The 21,158-nt window shown below is 34.4% G+C and overlaps 1 long non-coding RNA gene across 1 annotated transcript in view; it reads left to right on the top strand.

Annotated features, from left to right (window-relative positions):
- The first annotated feature begins 5,375 nt into the window (after window positions 1-5,375).
- Window positions 5,376-21,158, top strand: part of LOC116419297 — a 30,220-nt gene continuing 14,437 nt past the window's right edge. Inside the window, exons 1-3 of the long non-coding RNA XR_004229565.1 lie at window positions 5,376-5,943; window positions 10,127-10,254; window positions 15,884-15,917. This is a non-coding gene — a long non-coding RNA (uncharacterized LOC116419297). The remainder of the gene's footprint in view (window positions 5,944-10,126; window positions 10,255-15,883; window positions 15,918-21,158) is intronic.

Genomic DNA, 21,158 nt, shown 5'->3' with positions numbered 1-21,158 from the left:
ACAATAGTTTGATTGCAAGGTGATCACTGCTAACATTAAGATATTTCATAATGTAACAGATATAAAAGTGAAGGATTTATTCTGTAAAAACAACACTTGAATTGATTTAAAAGAGGGAAGAACTGGCATATTTAAAAGATTTTCATTCCATTCCACCAATAAATGGGTTAAAACCCTTCCAGTGCAATATTCCCCATACATTGTTTTTCTATTTTGGAGAAGAAATTTTCTTGTTGGAAAAATAACAAATAAATGAATACATCTAAAGCTACTGCTTTTTTTTTTTTTTTTTTTTTTTAAGATTCTATCATTTGATGATAGAGACATTTCCTCAATTCAGATATCTTACATCACTAGAAGTCAGGGGAAAGTCCTAAAGAGCTTTTGAAAAATAAAAGTACACAAATGAGATAACATTTGCAAATTTGTGCTATTTAAGTATTAACTGCTAGTAGTACTATAGATGTGAATTTCTCTGAAACACTCCCCTTCTCAGGAAATGCTATAATGATCATCTTGGGAACTTAGACTCCCAGATTGTCTTATTACATTAGTTAAGCCAACCTTGATGGGCCCAGACTGTCTTATAGTATCTTTAAGATACCTATGATAGGGGCAGATAGGTGACTTAATGGATAGAGCACCACCCCTGAAGTCAGGAAGACCTGAGTTCAAATTTGGCCTCAGACACTTAACACTTCCCAGCTGTATGACCTTGGGCAAATCACTTAACCCCAATTGCCAAGACAAAAAAAAAAAAAGGCATAGATAGAGGCAGAGTGAAAATGGCAGAGAGGAGACATCTTTTTTCTGAGCTTTCTTCTCAACCCTCACACTAATAGCAAATTCAGCCTCTGAATTACTTTAGGAGTAAGAGAACCCATGGAATATTGGGGGTATAACAAATTACCAACAGAAAATAATATCAAAGATCTCCAGAAAATGGCTGTTGCAATTGAGCATGGAGGGAGGTGGACCAAGCATAAACTCTTGAGTGCAAGTAGTGCACAGTCCTGCGATGGTGTTGGCTCTGTAGTGAGAATGTAAGGGGAGGAGTCTACAGCACTACTGGTTACTCTGCCCTGGTTTCAAGTTAGTAGAGCAGCAGATTAATTATAAGAAATCCAACACAAACACAAAAAGCAAAACACCAGAATCACAGGATCTGGCCACACTAAGCCAAGATAGCCACTGCCATTTGTAAAGGAAACTTGGATTATCTCTCCCTTGCCCTATTTTCTTTTAAATAAGCAAAAAAGCTAAAAGAACTCTGAGCATAGATAGTTTTTTATTTATTTATTTATTTAATAGCCTTTTATTTACAGGTTATATGCATGGGTAACTTTACAGCATTAACAATTGCCAAAACTCTTGTTCCAATTTTTCACCTCTTAACCCCTACCCCCTCCCCCAGATGGCAGGATGACCAGTAGATGTTAAATATATTAAAATATAAATTAGATACACAATAAGTATACATGACCAAACCGTTATTTTGCTGTACAAAAAGAATCAGACTCTGAAATATTGTACAATTAGCTTGTGAAGGAAATCAAAAATGCAGGTGGGCATAAATATAGGGATTGGGAGTTCAATGTAATGGTTTTTAGTCATCACCCAGAGTTCTTTCTCTGGGCGTAGCTGGTTCAGTTCATTACTGCTCCATTGGAAATGATTTGGTTGATCTCCTTGCTGAGGATGGCCAGGTCCATCAGAACTGGTCATCATATAGTATTGTTGTTGAAGTAAATAATGATCTCCTGGTCCTGCTCATTTCACTCAGCATCAGTTCGTGTAAGTCTCTCCAGGCCTTTCTGAAATCATCCTGTTGGTCATTTCTTACAGAACAGTAATATTCCATAATTTTCATATACCACAATTTATTCAGCCATTCTCCAACTGATGGACATCCATTCAGTTTCCAGTTTCTAGCCACTACAAAAAGGGCTGCCACAAACATTCGTGCACATACAGGTCCCTTTCCCTTCTTTATAATCTCTTTGGGATATAATCCCAGTAGTAACACTGCTGGATCAAAGGGTATGCACAGTTTGATAACTTTTTGAGCATAGTTCCAAACTACTCTCCAAAATGGTTGGATTCGTTCACAACTCCACCAACAATGCATCAATGTCCCAGTTTTCCCGCATCCCCTCCAACAATCATCATTATTTTTTCCTGTCATCTTAGCCAATCTGACAGGTGTGTAGTGGTATCTTAGAGTTGTCTTAATTTGCATTTCTCTGATTAATAATGACTTGGAGCATCTTTTCATATGACTAGAAATAGTTTCAATTTCTTCATCTGAGAATTGTCTGTTCATATCCTTTGACCATTTTTCAATTGGAGAATGGCTTGATTTTTTATAAATTAGAGTTAATTCTCTATATATTTTGGAAATGAGGCCTTTATCAGAACCTTTGACTGTAAAAATATTTTCCCAGTTTATTGCTTCCCTTCTAATCTTGTCTGCATTAGTTTTGTTTGTACAAAAACTTTTCAGTTTGGTATAATCGAAATTTTCTATTTTGTGATCAGTAATGATCTCTAGTTCTGCTTTGGTCATAAAGACCTTCCCCTTCCACAGGTCTGAGAGGTAAACTATCCTGTGCTCCTCTAATTTATTAATAATTTCATTCTTTATGCCTAGGTCATGAACCCATTTTGACCTTATCTTGGTGTATGGCGTTAAGTGTGGATCAATACCTAGTTTCTGCCATATTAGTTTCCAATTTTCCCAGCAATTTTTATCAAACAGTAAGTTCTTATCCCAAAAGCTGGGGTCTTTGGGTTTGTCAAAGACTAGGTTGCTATATTTGTTAACTGTTTTATCCCTTGAACCTAACCTACCACTGATCAACTAATCTATTCCTTAGCCAATACCAAATGGTTTTGGTAACTGCTGCTTTATAATATAGTTTTAGATCTGGTACAGCTAAGCCACCTTCATTTGATTTTTTTTTTCATTAATTCCCTTGAAATTCTTGACCTTTTGTTTTTCCATATGAATTTTGTTGTTATTTTTTCTAGGTCATTAAAATAGTTTTTTGGGAATCTGATTGGTATAGCACTAAATAAATAGATTAGTTTAGGTAATATTGTCATCTTTATTATATTTGCTCACCGCATAGATAGTTTTTTATGGTGAAAGAAAGAAAGAAGAGATTTCAAACTCTGAGGTCACTAAAAACAGATTGTCTCCAGCTGAAGTTCACACTATTTGAAGTTATATAAAATACGGCTCAGTTCAATCATGTAGTACAAGTCCACCTTATGTACCTGACCAATTCACGAGATTCAATATTTGCATTAATTGTAAGCAAACTTAGAAGCAATGGGAAGATGACATATATAGACTCAAATATAGACATAAGCTATATCTTAAAAACAGCTGGAGAAAAAGTCACAATATATATCCAATAAGTAGAAAAACCAAGGAAAAAATGCAAAATATATTAAATTTTGCATTCAAAGAACTGGGTTCAAATCTAGCCCCTGTAATTTATTAGCTGTGTTACTAGCCTTGAAAGATAATTGTATTGAAAGTGCCTATTTTTTGTAAATTTGTTATAAAAAAGTATGTAAATTGCTATTATGAACCATAAGACACTAGGTATATGGATGTTATTACTATCACCAATAGTAGGAGTCATTATTTATTCATTTTCATCTAGTCTATTTTTACCTGTATTCATTAAAAATTCATGAAAATGGTTTTCAACTTCTACAAATTTCATACTAGGTTTCAACCAACTACCTGTAAGTCATTAAATTTTAATGATTTGCCTCTATACCCAAGTATTAACAAACTAAATTTACTTGTTTATTCTTCATATACATTGATCTTTTCCCCAATAAAAAGCATATGTATTTTCAAATATATAATTATTATTTTTCTGCTCATAACAAATACAGTATAATATATAATGAAGTCTGTTACTTGCTTAATGGGACCTCTAACTAGCCAAGGCATTGTCCAAATCAATTCAAAGAGCTAGATCATTGTGCTAAATATTAGATAATATAGAACATTATATGCAACTTAGAGACAGTATTGAAGCTCCACAGGATATCATATATGGTACAAATAATGGAGACGACTACTTTAATTGAGGAGCAATGTCACAAGTAAAACTGACAACATATTGACCACTGGATTTACAAACTGGATCACAAATAATTCCCACAGAGAACTTACAGGATGAGCTGATATTTTGGTTTGTTGGAAAGGAGGAGGGAAAAATGGTAGAGGAGGGAAGGGAAAGGGGAATTAGAAGAAGGAAAATAAGAAGAGAAAGAGGGGAAAAGAAGGGGGAAGAGAGACGGGGACAAGGAGATGATGAGAAGAAAGGGAAAAAGTGGAACAAGAACAAGCAGCAGTAGTAGTGGGGGGGGGATGGGGGAGGAAGGGTATGCATTATTTGCATCCTGGAGCTGAAAGTACAGATGTGGGCTAATGCTGCAGAGGATACATTTCACATCATGAATAGAACGTGTGTGTACAGTGAAGTAGGAGGGAGGAAAGGCCAAGCTTAGTTATATAACTAACTACTGTTTCCCTTTGCAGAAATTTCCTTACAATTTGGGGGTTGAACACAAGTCAGTAAAACAAAATACTTCTAGCTTCTACTCATTGTATATGACTTAAAAAACAAAGCAGACTTTAATGATCTCTCCTAATGGAAGCCTGCAACAGTATGATATAAAGAATCCCTCTGGGATATTTGAAAATCGTCATATCTTCCCTTATTCTTTTCTATTTTATCCATATCTCTGTCTCTGAATTTATCAATGTCTCTCCTAGAATGTAACATTCTTAAAAAACACAATACTCTGGACAGGGTCTCATCAGCCCAGAATTGAATGAGACCATTATCCTCTATCCTCTGTAGTCTTAGGATATGTTTAAATCTTTCCATTAAAACGGTCATTTTTTTTCCCTACTGAACTTCTGTAATCCCCTTCCTCCTCCTGCCCCTCTATTAACAGTTTCAATAAGGCAATTTAAATTCTGTATAGGGTAGGCTTGAACCCAGGACTGGTAGAGACCAGCTGTCCCGCTGTCTGCCCCATACAAATCCTTCCCCTATACACAAGAAGATAATGAAGGAATCCTTCCCCTACACACAAGAAGGAAATAATCCGGGCCTCTGGGGTCCCTCCTTTCAGTCTGGGCGCCTCCAACTTCAGAAAATTGTTAGGGGCTGCAAGATGTTTGAGATTATCTAGTAGAATGTCTTCATTTTACGAAAGAAACCAAGGGTCAGAGAGGAGGTGCTGGGCCACCAAAATAAGCAACAGAACAGGTCTCGAGATTCGAACGCAAGACCTGGAGCTTACCCACCCACACGATCTAGAGCTTAGTCCTCGTGCTGAGAGCTAACGGATCCAACATTTGCTCAAGTGCGTTACTTGATCAGTTATCGCATCCGCCTGAGCCGCGGATCTGACAAGCGCGCGTGCAGTTCAGTTCCCTCAGTTGCCAAGGTTGCAGACCGCTCTAGGGCTGAATCAGTTATAACTGCTGCGGGCTCACAGGTCTCATACCTGCAAGTGAGTCGGTGTCCCCCACCCCATTAACCCTTGCTAAATCAAAACCTCTCACACCTGGGACAGGGTCAGCGTCAGATTTTGCCTCATAGATTTTGGACAGCAAGTCCCAAAAGTTGGCTTCACCTCTCCCTCCTATCTTGTCCATCTTTAATGAATTGGAAACACTTTCATTTTCCTTTTAGCGAGAGTCCAACTAACTCATTCTAAATCAGTAGCAACGTGGGGGCAAATAGTCTCTTCTGCTGGAACGTTGACACGTCTAAAACGACTGTGCCAGACTTTCTTGGGAAAATTATTGGATTGGTTTGCCATTTCATTTTTCAGCTCATTTTGATAGATGAGGAAATTGAGGCAAACACGGTTGATTAATCTGACCGGGATCACACAACGGTAAGTATGGGAATGATAAAAGCCAGGCCCTGCTGTCAGAGCACTCATGAAAACCAAATATAAACATGATGCTCCATACGGATAAACTAGAAATAATCAACAGAGGAAGACTTCAATATTAAGGAAGTTTGGGAAAAACTTCTTGTACAAATGAGTATTTTAGCCAGGTGTGGGACAAGAGATGAAGGTGAGAAGAGAGAATTCCATGCTGGGGGTAGGAATGAAAAATCTAGTGAAAATGCCTGGAATCAGGAACTAGTCTTTTATATAGGAGAGGCAAACAGTGTCTACTCACTCTGTGCTTACTCTCTCAACCAAATTACTAGAGACAACAGTCCAATTGGTTGTACATAGTATAGAACAGAAGGAGACTCTAGCAATCATAGAAAAGGCAACTCAATCTATAATTTGTTCAAACTCTCATATCCATGACGTATTCAAAGGCTTAACATCTCTCTATTTTTCTTTAAATAATTCCAGTAAGAATTCCCTTACAATCCAATAACCCTAATTTCTTGAAAATGTCTTATATTTTCAAGTTAAAGATTTAGAATATGATTTCCATATAAAGACAGGTGACCAAAAAAAGGGAAGAAATTATGACCATAATTTAAGGGGACTGGTTTTTCATGTGTAATTTATAGAATCAGCTTCATTACTCAGCATACCTCACATAGCTGTCCAGTGAATTCTGTATTTTAGTTTCTTGTGGGATATAGACTGGATGGGTGATTTTATCGATGAGAGGGAATTCCCTTGACTATTGCATGTCAACATCATCTCTGCAACTTCAAATTTTAGAAAATTGCATTGGGGGCAACTAGATGGCAAAGTAAATAGAGCACTGCCCTTGAAGTCAGGAGGACCTGAGTTTAAATGTGGCCACAGATACTTAATACTGCCTAGCTGTATGACCCTGGGCAAGTCACTTAACCTCAATTGCCTAATTTCCAGGGTTATATATAATCAGTGTGTGTAAGAGTTAAAACTTGGACCTAATAGGTATTGCAAACTTCTAGGCTAGCTTTCTCTCCACCATACTGTGCTTCCTCTCTTGATTTCATTTAACAATATATACAAGAGAATCTTTAACCATGAGTCACAGAAATTATACATAGGAAAGTTAAATTCCATATGCATTTTTTAAAGAACATTTTTATTTGTTAAATATTGAAAATCTGTGGAATCCTGGCTGGAAATTTGCTCAAAGTACTTTATTCACTTGTCCATATTGAATTTTGTATTGTTTCTTAATTTGTGAAAATATGCAAATAATGTGTTCTTAAAAACAATAAAAACCTGTCCTGATATAACTTTTTCATGTTATTCCAATATCACTCATTCATTAGCTTTCAAAATTAAAAATAATAAACTATATTTTGAGTTTTCCTTACCCTAAAAACCAAGAAATAAAAGTATTGGCATGGTATTTGTGCACATAGAGCCTACATTAGTGTACCTAGCTTAACATTTACAAAGCCAAAGTGAGAGAGAACAGCCTCATAGGTTAAAAGCAGCTAAGGTGTTGGTTCAGTGCAATGACTGAAGTCAAAAGGGTTTCATAGTTGCCTGACTATCATTGCTGATCTTCCTCTGATGGACAGGTTGATTGCAGTTTAATTAGGTTCAGAGCAAACAAACTAACAAATGTGTGGGTACAGCTTTTTGGTATTATTTAAACATAGTAATTAAATGAGTGTAGATAACCATTGATTTAAAATATAAATATTTTCTAAAACTAAAAAGAAAAATTGTATAGCCATTATGACAGTTAAAAGAAAATGTTAGTCCCTTTTAAAGATTGTGATCCTTTTAAATGTGTTCAACTGGGATCAAAGCATTCCTGCCAATTGAACCTAAAGAGAATGCCAATTTAATTATCCACCAGTTTTAAGTGCGACTATTCTTACTATGAAGACATACTTAAAATGATAAACATTGAATTTGTAAGCATCAGCTACTTGTGAACTACATGAAAATTGTCTCAGATTCTTCTCGTCCCCTCTACTTTTATAGTTATATCCTCCCTCTAAAACGCACAGCAACCAAGTTGCCCTCCCATCCTAGTGCCACTCAGTCAGCATTTCTAATGCTGCACATGAACAATCACTGTTCATGATCAACATGCATATTAACACTAAAGAATATTGAAGCATATCCACAAAAAATACTATTAAATTTGAATAGTTTAAATTTTTTAAAAAATGAATTGTTTGTTATTCTAGAATGGCTCTTATGATTGCTGTCAGTGTGGAATCATTAGTTTTTTTTTTTTTTATTTAATAGCCTTTTATTTACAGGATATATATATATGGGTAACTTTACAGCATTAACACTTGCCAAACCTCTTGTTCCAATTTTTCACCTCTTACCCCCCCCCCCACCCCCTCCCCTAAATGGCAGGATGACCAGTAGATGTTAAATATATTAAAATAGAACTTAGATACACAATAAGTATACATGACCAAAACATTATTTTGCTGTACAAAAAGAATCAGACTCTGAATTATTGTACAATTAGCTTGTGAAGGAAATCAAAGATGCAGGTGTGCATAAATATAGGGATTGGGAATTCAATGTAATGGTTTTTAGTCATCTCCCAGAGTTCTTTTTCTGGGTATAGCTAGTTCAGTTCATTACTGCTCCATTAGAAATGATTTGGTTGATCTCGTTGCTGAGGATGGCCTGATCCATCAGAACTGGTCATCATCTAGTATTGTTGTTGAAGTATATAATGATCTCCTGGTCCGCTCATTTCACTCAGCATCAGTTCGTGTAAGTCTCTCCAGGTCTTTCTGAAATCATCCTGTTGGTCATTTCTTACAGAACAGTAATATTCCATAATTTTCATATACCACAATTTATTCAGCCATTCTCCAACTGATGGACATCCATTCAGTTTCCAGTTTCTAGCCACTACAAAAAGGGCTGCCACAAACATTCGTGCACATACAGGTCCCTTTCCCTTCTTTATAATCTTTGGGATATAATCCCAGTAGTAACACTGCTGGATCAAAGGGTATGCACAGTTTGATAACTTTTTGAGCATAGTTCCAAACTACTCTCCAAAATGGTTGGATTCGTTCACAACTCAGTGTGGAATCATTAGGCTTGGTCACTCTTCTTCACCATAATGCTGATCACACTCTCCAAGATCCAGATGGATGGACAGTTGAGAAATATGCTAAACTCTAGGATTATCCTCTGTAAGTGCTAACATAATTCTAATTATCTTTATATAATTGAATCTAAAAGAATTTTTTCTCCATGGTAGTGAGAGTGAATGTGGCTTGCATAGTTGCATGATATAATCACTGTCCAGCAGACATTTGGCAAACTCCAGCTCTGAGAATTGCCACATGCTTCATTATAGCCCTAGGAAAATCGACAACCTCTAGTGGACAGACCTCTACCTGTTTCATATTTAAAGGTACTAAGAAGAAATTAATCAAATGGCAAACTTAGGTTATCGAAATTCAGCAGGACACAGGCAAGAGAAAGGATACAAGATAGTTATGTAATATGAGATCTAACTTTTCAGAAGTAATAATGATAATACCTGCCATTTTTGTAGTTTTTGAAGGTTTTCTAATGTTTTATATTTCATCTTCACAAGTTATATAATTTAACAAAAATGCAAATTTATAGACAGTAGTTTTTTTTCTTATTATTTTAGTCTCTTGCTTACCCCTCTCATTTGTAAGAGACCTAAAATTAATTTTAAGAAAAATCACATCATGTCTTGAATATCTTCATATGAGTGCTAACTAAAAAGAATCTTAAGTGTGAATAGTCAACATTAGAATTCACAGAGACAGTTTGCAGGGGTAAGGTGCTCAATTTGGAGTCAGAAGACCTGGGGAGAGATTATGCTTCTCACTATAAATGAGATGTTGGACAATTGTAACCTTCCTGGAATTCCAGTTACTTAATAATAAAATAAAAGAGATTACAGTTAATGACCTATATAAATCCTTTCAGTTTTAAGCTGATAATTCTATAATACTGTGATTCTGAAGATGTTTATTATATCTACATTGAATGACTAGTTTTGCTCCATACAATTTATCAAAACAACAAAAAGATTTGTAATAATCTAGGATTTGAGATACAACAAAGATTTGTTACATACAATTTTTATCTTGGTTGTTGTAGATTTAGTATATTTTAATTTTTATTTTAGACATATTTATGACAAGCAAATCGAAAAACAAAAGGAATGTAATAAGAGCTGTCTATCCTAAATCAGCTGTTAAGAGAAGGCTTTTGGTACTGGATTTGTTTTGGACGCACCTTCCCTGGATAAAAAAGGTAGAACTGACAAACCCAGATAAATAATTTTTAAAAATAATGAAGCACAATTTAACATTCTTATGTTCTCTATTTTTCTATTTCCATTTTATATTTTAAAAGGGATAGGCACTGGTTTATTTTTGGTAAATCATTTAATTACCCTGAAACTGCAAAAACAGTTTTAATCTGCTCTATCAAAAAATTAGGTAGGCTATTCTATCAATTTTCTGATTTCTACATTATTTTAAATATACCAAACACCAAATCATATGAAAATTCTTTAATACTTAAAAAATGTATATTTGACAATACTGTTTGTTTCTTAGGTTTTATATGTAGGGAAAATAAGTAATGCATGGATGTATGGATAGATAGATTGATAGTTCAATCAAACAGAAGAAGGCCATTCTTTATCAATATACAGTAACCAATAACACTTCTGTATAAGGCAAACATCTTAGTTTATGAGTAAATGTATTAATGTTAATATATTAAATGATAAGAGCTAGGGATGGGGCAGCTAGATGGCATAGTAGATAGAACCAACCCTGAAGTCAGGAGGATTTGAATTCAAATCTGGCCCAGAAACCTAATTACTAGGGATATAAATAAGCAGAGTTAATTATAATGATTTGCTTTTATGAAATCTACTTGCTTTTCCTCAAATGTTCATCTTCCAACATAAAATATTTATTTGTTCCATCTTATTTTCTGTTCCAAAAAATTGGTAACGTTCGTGATTTTATAAGCAAATGTAATAGGAATAGCATTGCTTAATGCATCATTACACTCAAAACTGGTGATCTGCCAGTTCTTTTAAACTTGAGCAGTGACTGATCTATCACCATAAACCTTAAATCTTATTGTTTTGGGACAAAGTTTAGAGCAATAATAAGGTGAGGGCCTTTTTTCCCCTTGAGTTTTACTATGTAAGTTTTTCATATTAAGTTTTCCTATAAATTATATTTTCAAAGTGAACCATGAATAATGAGTACACTAGAGTCCTCATCCTGGGGCCTGGAAGCCCTCTTTAACATCCTTGGAACCAACAACTTGCTATCTTGCATTAATATTTGCATTCTTTTGTAGACCCTAATTGTTAATAACCCCAATTTTGTGAAAAACCCTAAATTTGAATTTTCTGGTACTTTGACAAATTATTGAGTACTCCCTAGTTATTTGTACTGGTGACTGATATTTTAATTGAGGGTTATCAGTGGAAAAGTCACAATTTATCCATAACATTTAATTCCAGAAGTCCCTTTTTTTCCTTCTGCTTTCTGAAAATAGATACTCAATTTGTTTTTTGCACAACTATAATTTTAATTGTGTAATTTCATCTTCCTGTACAAGTCATGGTTAATACCATGACAAATGCCAACAAATACAAAATAGCCTTCTCAACTGAAACAATACTGTAGTGGAGATAAGAGAAGGAGGACCCTGTGGTCTAGTCCTGGTTCTACCATGAACTAGCTTTTCGAACCCGTTTTCTTTTGTTTCTACTTATAAACACAAAGTGAAGGGTTTGGAATACCCTCTGAAATTCTACCTATTCTAAAACACTGCATTTCTGTGTTAATTCAATTTTTAGTATCTTTGATTTGAATTTTTTATTCATATCATATAAATGATATGGCTAGGCAAGTACAATAGTACTCATTGTCTACCTCCTTCAGAAAATATTTTATACCACATAAATACTAGCATGACAAAAAAAAAAACCTTTAATTGTGCATTTTATCATTTCAAACACTTCTTAACTTGTCTCCACAATTGCCTGAAAATCTTTAATTCATAATTTGTAGATTCTTTTGGTCATAAATATCACTTTCACTTCTAAATAAGTACTCAGACCTGCATGACCATGATTTTCATAGTCTGTTTTGGATAAGACTGAAGATAGAATGCTATATGCTCAGCATTTGGGAAATAATTCTATTATACTTATCATCTTCAATGAAGAGAAGTTGGAACAGTAGTGGAAGGAACACAGATTGAAGTCGGAGATCCTGGGGTCAAATCCTACCTTTCATACTCCCTCTATGAATGTGGACAAGTCACTTGACATTTCTCACTTACAGTTTTTTCTTCTCTGAAATAATGAGGTTGGAGTAGGTGGCCTCTAAGATCCTTTCTAGCTCAGGCTTTATTGTTTTAATATTTTATTGCTCAAAAAACAAACAAACAAAAGCAGGATCAGCCATAAAATAAAAAGTGGCATGTTTCAGCACATGGTTCAAACAGTTTGAAATTTTTTTGAAATGAACAAAATATGGCCATTTGTAGTTAGTTGTTTAATTCCTTTGGATTTTGTGCCCTTTGATTAATAATAGGAATAACTCACATTAAAGTAATGTTATAATGTTTTCAAATTCTTTTCCTCACATTACTTTTGTTGTTCTTATAATCTTTGACATTTATCTTTTGGGGAAATGTCTTGAAACTTTATCTTTTAAAAGTTATATTTTCTCTTTAATGAAAAATGGGTAGAATACAGACGCAAAAACTTGGAATTTGAAATTACAGGTATGATTTGGGAAATTTTACTATTTAAAATAGTTTTCTTTCAGTCTTGGGAAAGGATACATACTTCTCATAGGAAAAAGAGGTCATTTTACTTGTATTGGTTGGGTAAATTGCTTTTTACTTTTTGCCCTGTTCTTTCTGTAGTAACACATAATGACTTTCTTTATACAACAGCACTTATTGAGTAAACTGTATTTTTAGTGTTGTGTTATTAGATAAAGAACAAGATTGGAAGTAAATAAAGAAAACCATATAAGTAGTAGATTAATTGAATGGGTGGTCATCATGTGTTTTTGAAAAGGCATCCATTTGGTAGATTGGCACAGACACTTTGGAAATGAGGAACTATAGTTAGTGACAGAAAATCAGTTGACTGTCTCATTAAGGTTTTAATAATATCCTTTTAAAATAATTACTTTAATAGTAAATATACTTTAATAATTAGCATTTTAGTAATTAATAAATCAAATAGACTGTACTAGCAATTTCTACATTCTTTTTAGAATAGAGTTTGCTTATTTTCATATTTTTTTCTGATTTAATTGTTTCATATTGTATCCCTTTTATGCCTATTTCTTTTTGGATATAAAAATGCAGGGAAACTCCAGTGAAGACAAAAGGAACAAGAATTTCAGGGAAATATATTCTGTGGAATAGCCAAATAAACATGTTTGTTCATATAATAATTAAGTCTCTAAAGGTGCTGCCTAGATCACATTTTATTTTGGGTATTGTCTGACCATTTTTGTTTAGCTAATGTTACATAGAATAAAATAAAATAGGATCCATTATGTTGATATTTTTTCTTTATGGCATATCATTAGAAAGTTGTGTATAGTTTTTGAACTTGAGAAGCTTTGAACATTTTATTAAAAATGATTAAAAGATAATTTTGAGGAGGGAAAGGTAATAGTTGAAACTTTTAGCATTTCTAGCATTATTATTATTATTATTGCTCAGGCAATTGGGGTTAAATGACTTGCCCAGGGTCATACAGCTAGGCCATGTTAAGTCTCTGATGCCAGATTTAAACTCAGATCCTCCTGACTTCAGGGCTGGTGCTCTATCCACTACGCCACCTAGGTACCCCCATTTCTAGTATTAAAAAAAAATCTTTAAGAGTTTGAACTTTTTATCTAAAATATAAAGATTTTTGTTTGAAATTCCTGTTGTTAAAACTACTTCGCAATGATAGTTTTTTGTATTATTCATTATTGGACTGAGTTAATTCAATTCGTGTTTATATTGATATTATATTTATTACATTCCTATTATAAGTATTCTCTATGTTATATATAAAAAGATAAATTAATAAGATAGTTTTGCAAACTATTTTATTGCTTATGTACTACAAAGAGGGAAGGAATATCAACCTGACACTAATCTTGATTCAATTTTCAATGTGTCCATGTAAATGACAACTATACAGAAGTTTTGTTGCAATCATTCTGTAGTGCTGGTTGAATATACCCTAATTTTAAAAAAATGAAATGTGATTGAGATAGTGTCTCACAAGAAGTTCTGAGAGGTACTAAGGTACAAGCCCACAAAGCATGGTTTTTTCTATTTTGCTTTATATGTAAATTTTACTTTGCCACATAACTTGACTGTCTCTTCGAATCATGTTTATGGTATGAAATGAGACTGTAGACAACTTGCCACCAGTTTTGAGGGGTTTAGAACTTTTATTCTTTTAAAAACTAATATTGTAAAATATATCCTGACTATATCTAAGTAGGAAGAAGCACTAGATATTTTGTTCTGTATTAATTTAGTTGACTTCTTTTGACTCTCCACCCAATGGGAAAATATCTAGAAGCACCATTTTATCCTGCACAGTATAGCATAACATTTTTAGTTTATTTATGTTTAAATGGGGAAGAAGAAAGTCAGTCATATTTGTTACTCATATAATCATTACTAGGTGCCAATAAGTACTATGCTCTGTACTGAAATCTAATTCCAAAACACATCAAGGTGTAGAGGGAATGCTAAATTCTCAGTTTGCTTAGACAACAGTGAACACTCTTGTAGGTCCTAACCAGTTGGGAAAATTGGATGAAGAGCTGACCTTTACAGTAAGAAGTCAAAGGTTTAAAATTTACTTCAGATTCATACCAGCTGATTGACTACACAGGTTGCTTAACTTCTCAGTGCCTCAGGTTACTAATTCACTTAGAATATAATTTGCAGAGAAATTGCCTGTTTTATCACTGGAGGTAATTTTTTATCACTGGGATTTCCATACAAATGAAATCGAGGAGAAATCTGGCAGCATCTTGTTGGATGGATTGGAGAAAGTAAATTTTGGAGGATAATTATGAATCAAATAATAAAGATACATGGTGCAATGGGCAAATGACCTCTTAGTTCCTTCCCTTGTAAGACTAGTATGATGGGCACAAAAATGTGCTTATTTCACTGCCCATCTAGATATCTTTAAACTATCATGGAGTAGAAGGTCAAAAGAAATAGATGTGCATTGTACATCATAAGTTTTATTTTTATTTTTAGCTTTCCTCAGAAAGGCTTGAAAAGAGAAAATGTATTATTTTGAAACTTATCAATCCCTTTTTTTTGGTGGACTGTAGAGGTCTAGACAAGATAAATTATTTTGGATCTCTTGTCCATGGAGAAGGGCTAAAAAATATGTTATGCCACAATAAACCTGATTTACAGAATGTACCAAACAGGGCATGCCACGTCATGCTGTATGTAGGAGTATGATATCTCCAAACATTACATCTGCAAGGATTGTGGTAGAAAAATGAAACAAATGTGGTCTTTCTCAATCTACTTACATAAAAAAAAAGTCATATAAAAACCATTATAGCAGTTTATTCCTTCTATTTATATCTGCTGGAGATATTATATTCTGCCAATGTGAAGCAGCCTGCTCATGAAAGGGTTAATATAGCCAAATCACTGACAGATATCTAAAACTTTAAGACCCACCTCTTGCTACTTACAAAACATTTATCTATAGCATAATTCCATTTGAATCATATTGTCATTGCTCAAAAAACCCATTGTAGCAGTGCTTTAAAATTATGCTTTTCATATTAATGTCATGTATTAATATTTAAATTTTAATTGTATTTTACTTTTTCTACAATAGCAGAAGAAAGTTCTGCAGAAGAATCTCTAAGCAGGTAGGGTTCACAACAGGTTAACTTTTTTTTTTAATTGATCTTCAGGTTCAGTCTTTAATAGGTTTTTTAGACCAAGGCAAAGCAGACTCTCATTCCCCTAAAAACACATCTTCAGTTTAACCAATTCCCTCTGGTTTTTGTTTCATCCATGTTTTTACTTCTTTATCTTTCAAAAAATTAGGTTTACTAAACACTTAATGTGTTTGTGTATATATGCATGCATGTATGTATATATGTACATATGGTTGTGCATAAATACAATATAAAATATGACTATATATAAACATATGCATACATCCATATATACATATGTATGCGCACTATGTCTGTCTCTGTATGTGTGCATGTGGGTATGTTTGTTTATCCATCAGATTGGTAACTGTTCTGTATTCAAAGACTTCCCTGAGAACACTGAAGGATTAAGTGACTTGTTTGGATTCACAAAACTAGGATATTCAAAGCAATGGATGCACTATATTTTTACCTTGTGCTCAACTTCCTATGCACAACATCCTAATACCAATATTACTTAATAGTTATTAGATGAATGAAGAATCAACTAGCTGTATTCTTCCATACGGCTATGCTATATAGTAGCCATCTGGGATGGATCTCTAATAAACCTCTTAAGGCACATCTGCAGTACCAAGATGAATCATCTTATACTTATGGAACTTTATCTAAGTATCCAGGTAAAGGAATTACCTACACGGGGTGGGGATTAGTCACTGGGACAAGGATCTTAAGTCAAGATAGGAAATGCTATTGGACATTTCTCAGCAAGTAGAGAATAGAAAAGAAGAGGGAATGTCTGGTGAGTGGTTTCTGCTTGGAACTCTTCTTGGAACACCAACAATAGAGGTGGAAAGCTGCTTTTTTCTACTTTGATCCGTTGGCATGGATATTTTTGTTGCCAATTAAGAGATATGTGGGCAAGCTGGCATTGTATTTTGAGGATGAAGGGAGACGGGAACTGTTCCCTTTAAGATTGTCATTCTGAGATTGTGTCTCCTTTGATCAGGATCTCCCAGGCTCCAAAGAGTTCAGACAGAGCCCAGACCTTTCAGGACAAGAGAATCAACTCCTATAGAAATTCTAAATTCTCATTCAATTGAGGAATCCTGATCTGATGATCTGATCTGTCCCAGCCTCCCACCTGGTCTGATCTGCTTGGGCTGTCCCAGCCTCCACCAAAAAAACCCAATATAACAGCTTCCTTCAACTAAGGCCTTTGCAGATGGACCTAGATAGCTCACTGAGCTGCCAGGACCATTCTGCCCACTGAGAAAGCATTCTCGGTGACAAAATTCCATTTCCCACTAGAAACTGATTTCTATCCAACAATAAACTTTCATGTTGCAACTAATAATTCGGGAATGAGTGAATTATTTCACTCTAAACCTGCAGCCAACTTAAAGGGGATTCTTAACAACTCTCTTATTGCCACTAACTAACTGCTTGACCACCAGGAATTGAGACCACTCAAACCGCATCAAGAAGGAGTAGCAAGTCTTTAATTTTTTTTTTCTGGAGCTCCTAGAAACAGATGTGGCAAAGCATTAGCTGTAAAGGCCATTAACAAGAATGGCTAATGACCAAGTGAATCACTTTTAGTCAGCTCATTTTTCCACAGAATAGCAGAATGTTATTTTGCAGTGACCTACAGATTCTGTGCACTTTGTTACTACCAGTGATAAGAGTTAGTCTTAATATAGAAGAAAGTGAAAAATTCTGGAAAAAAAAACATTTCTACTTTCTAGATGATCAAGTGGAATGAAGTATTGCTAGAAATGATACAAAATTTTTGAAAAAAAAATTTGACCCCCTACAAGAGGCAAAGAGGGGGAGTCATTGTGTCAGGAGACTTGTGGGAAGAATCCTGTGATACAGAGAAGCTGAACATTTAGAACCTTTCTAACTACTTTTATCTAAAGGATGAAGTATCAAATATATGAAGCATCCAGGTACCAGGTGGGAGAGTAGTTCTTAATGTGATAAATTTACCTGAGATATTTTATAGCCACAAAGCATTTATTAATTTCAAACAACTTATGGGCTAAATCATATATGATTGAGCAAGATGCTTCCAGTGACATGGCTTTGAAAGTCAGAGGGAAGAAGGGGAGGGAAATAAGGACTGAATCTAGAATTTGGTCGGAAACAAATTAGGGAGGAGTTAGGGAAGGCACAGGGAGGGGTTTAGTGTCTATGTGAATAGCTGCAAGATGCATAATGAGATGACTGAGTCAGTCTTGGATATGCTAAGGAGAGTGCTAGGAAACTGACCTGCTTTGGTACAGGATTTTGGTTGATGGACTTGTTGAAGCATTTACATTATTCATATTAATGGGGACAAACTGAGCTCTTTTCGGAGTTCACATCAAAAAGATTGAAAAAAGTAGCTGGAGAAGGAAAAGAAATTCAGAATTTTGAAAGAGATAAAAGATTAAAAGTTAATAAATTCAGGAAACCTTGAGAAATTGTAGTGACTCAAGCTGCAGGAGAAAGACTTCATCTAAAGGAAGAAAAAGTGAGGCCAAGGAGAAGGATTTGAAGAGATGGAGGAGGACATAAGACAAGGTGAAGGGTATAAGGAGGAGGAGGGGAGGAAAAAGAGATGGAATTCAACTGAAAAAGAAGGGTGTTAAAAAAAAGACCAAATGAGTAAGTTGGCAAGTATAAGGATAAGGAAATTGGCATGTCTATCAAAGAATTGGAACTAAAAGAAATGCTGTTTTGGTGCTAACAGATCTAAAGAACTGAAAAGAGAAGGGCTTTGAGGTTATTGGACAAGGGAGTGAGTCAGGGAGTAAAGAAAAATTGAGTTAAAGTTCTTCCTTTGCCACCCTCAGCAAGTGTCCCCTGGAAATTCTCTTGACACACAACAGTTGCTCATCTGCATTATGTATGCATGTATTGAATGTAACATTTTTAACATGTTTAACATGGATTGCTTGCCATCTGGAGGAAGGGGTAGGGAGGAAGAAGGGGAAATTTTGGAATGCAAAATTTTGCAAGGGTCAGTGTTGAAAAATTATCCATGCATATGTTTGTTGCACGAGGCAATTGGGATTAAGTAACTTGCCCAGGGTCACACAGATAGGAAGTGTTAAGTGTCTGAGATCAGATTTGAACTCAGGTCCTCCTGACTTCAGGGCTGGTGCTCTATCCATTGCATCATCTAGCTGCCCCCATGCATATGTTTTGAAAATAAAAAGCTTTAAAAAAATTCCCTGCCCTAGTCAATCATAAGTCATATACCCCACTCAACTCATCTTCCCTTTCACTCCAGACAAATTGATAAAACACTACCTAAAAGCAAATTACCACAATAAATATGTAAAATGTTTCTAGCAAGGAAGATAAAAGACTTAATTTTATTTGATGAACATACAGGGAATCAAGTAAAATTTTTATTGACCTGAATTGATTTTTTCTGATTTTGTGATTCATGGAAATTTTTTGTAAGGAGATAAGTCTTAAATTAGGAAATGGTGCACTTGGATTAGTAGTAATAGGAAATGGACATTCTAATCCAAAAAAACATCATGAATATGTCATTATTCAAATGGTTTTTAGTCTTATCATATATTACCTGACCTGGTTTATCAATGATATCTAGGAATGAATGCCCTTAATATCTTTCTATATATATATATATATATAGCAGTTTGGCAAAGCAGTGGATAGAGTAGTGAACCTGGAATCAAGAATTCATGTTTGAATTATACTTAACTAGCTTGTGACTCCAGGCAAGTCACTTAATCCTGTTTGCCTCAGTTTCCTCATCTGTGAAATGAGCTGGAGAAAGAAATGGCAAACCACTTCAGTACCTTTGCCAACACAGAGTCAAGACCATACTGAAACGACTGAACAATAATGACAACTCATATCTAGAGTTGAAACCTGTGGAGGGTAACTTTAAGAAAAATGGTGAAAATGTTTGTCAGAAGGTAGTAATGAAGGTACAAAGGACAATGACATGCTACACATAGATTGCAGAATTTTGATAGTTCTGTGATTTATAATGTCATATGTCCTTTGTCAGCTTTAGAGAAATGTAAAAATAGAAAGTGAGATTATTGTGGAAAATAGAGCTTCTACACCAACATTTTCTTCTCTGTCAAAATAAATCTTAGAATAGGAATAGTTGATGTACCTTGCTCTATTAAATCATTGTATCATTTGTAATGTATCATTGGGGGTAAAGCATCTTGCAACAACTATGAGGCTTCCTTGATGATTATTGATGTTTTGTCTTCTGGAAATAAAATTAATTTTTGGTTTCTTTTAAAAGACTCTCTGACAAACCAGGGCCTGATGATCCCTGGCCAAACACAGATAATAGATTCGATTTTAATATGGAGGTAAAGTTTCTTTACTCTTAAATTTCTGTTTGGAGGGTGCTTTGATTTATTAAAAATATATAGTTAACATAGTATAATATAAAATCCCTTAGTATTTAACATCAAAGACCAAAATGGAGTTAAATGGATCTTAAGGAGTTAAAAGCAAATAAGTTTTTGTTCTGTGTCAGGCTTTCTTTCAAGTTTCCCCACCTTTAGCTTAGTTTTTTTTTTTTTTCTGAAAAACTACTTGAAAACAACTTTTTTACAATTTATTTTCTGCTACAGTTTCTATATCAGTCTCCATATTTTCTTGTACTTTTATATTTATCTATGCATTGAAAAGAGTATTAAATTTAAAGTGGGAGGATCAGGGTTCATATTCCATGACTGGCACTCTTAAATATATATGACATTTTAAAATATTTGTTTCCTAGATGATATTTAAGGTCCCTTCTAGCTCCAAATCTATGATCCATTTCTAAATAATAGTGTTCTCAAAATGGTGGCTGTACAGTTTGCTTTCAATATTTTGCTAGTAGAAATAGAGCAACTATGGATATTTGTGTACACTTAGATCCTTTTTTTCCTTCCTGTGCTCTTTTAGTATGAATTCTTAGCAATGGAATCATAACAATAAAAGCAAAAGATATGATCAGTTTTATGACTCTTGTATGTTGTCCCAAAAAATACCAATGTGCCACAATTGCACAATGTGCACAGTGTACCAATGTGCAATCTTACTAGTAGTATATTAGAATTTCCTGCGATTTGTAATTTTTGATCTTCTGGTTGATATAATAAACTTGTGTTGATTTTTACATTTCTTAAACTGTTAGGAATTGGAACATTTTTCATAAAGTTATATTTTTATTATCACTTTTTCATTTTGAGA

Source organism: Sarcophilus harrisii, chromosome 5 (genome assembly GCF_902635505.1).
Source record: "Sarcophilus harrisii chromosome 5, mSarHar1.11, whole genome shotgun sequence".
NCBI classification, from domain to species: Eukaryota; Metazoa; Chordata; class Mammalia; order Dasyuromorphia; family Dasyuridae; genus Sarcophilus; species Sarcophilus harrisii.
The sequence above is the reverse complement of the archived record's forward strand: the minus strand, read 5'-3'. Positions and strand labels throughout refer to the sequence as shown.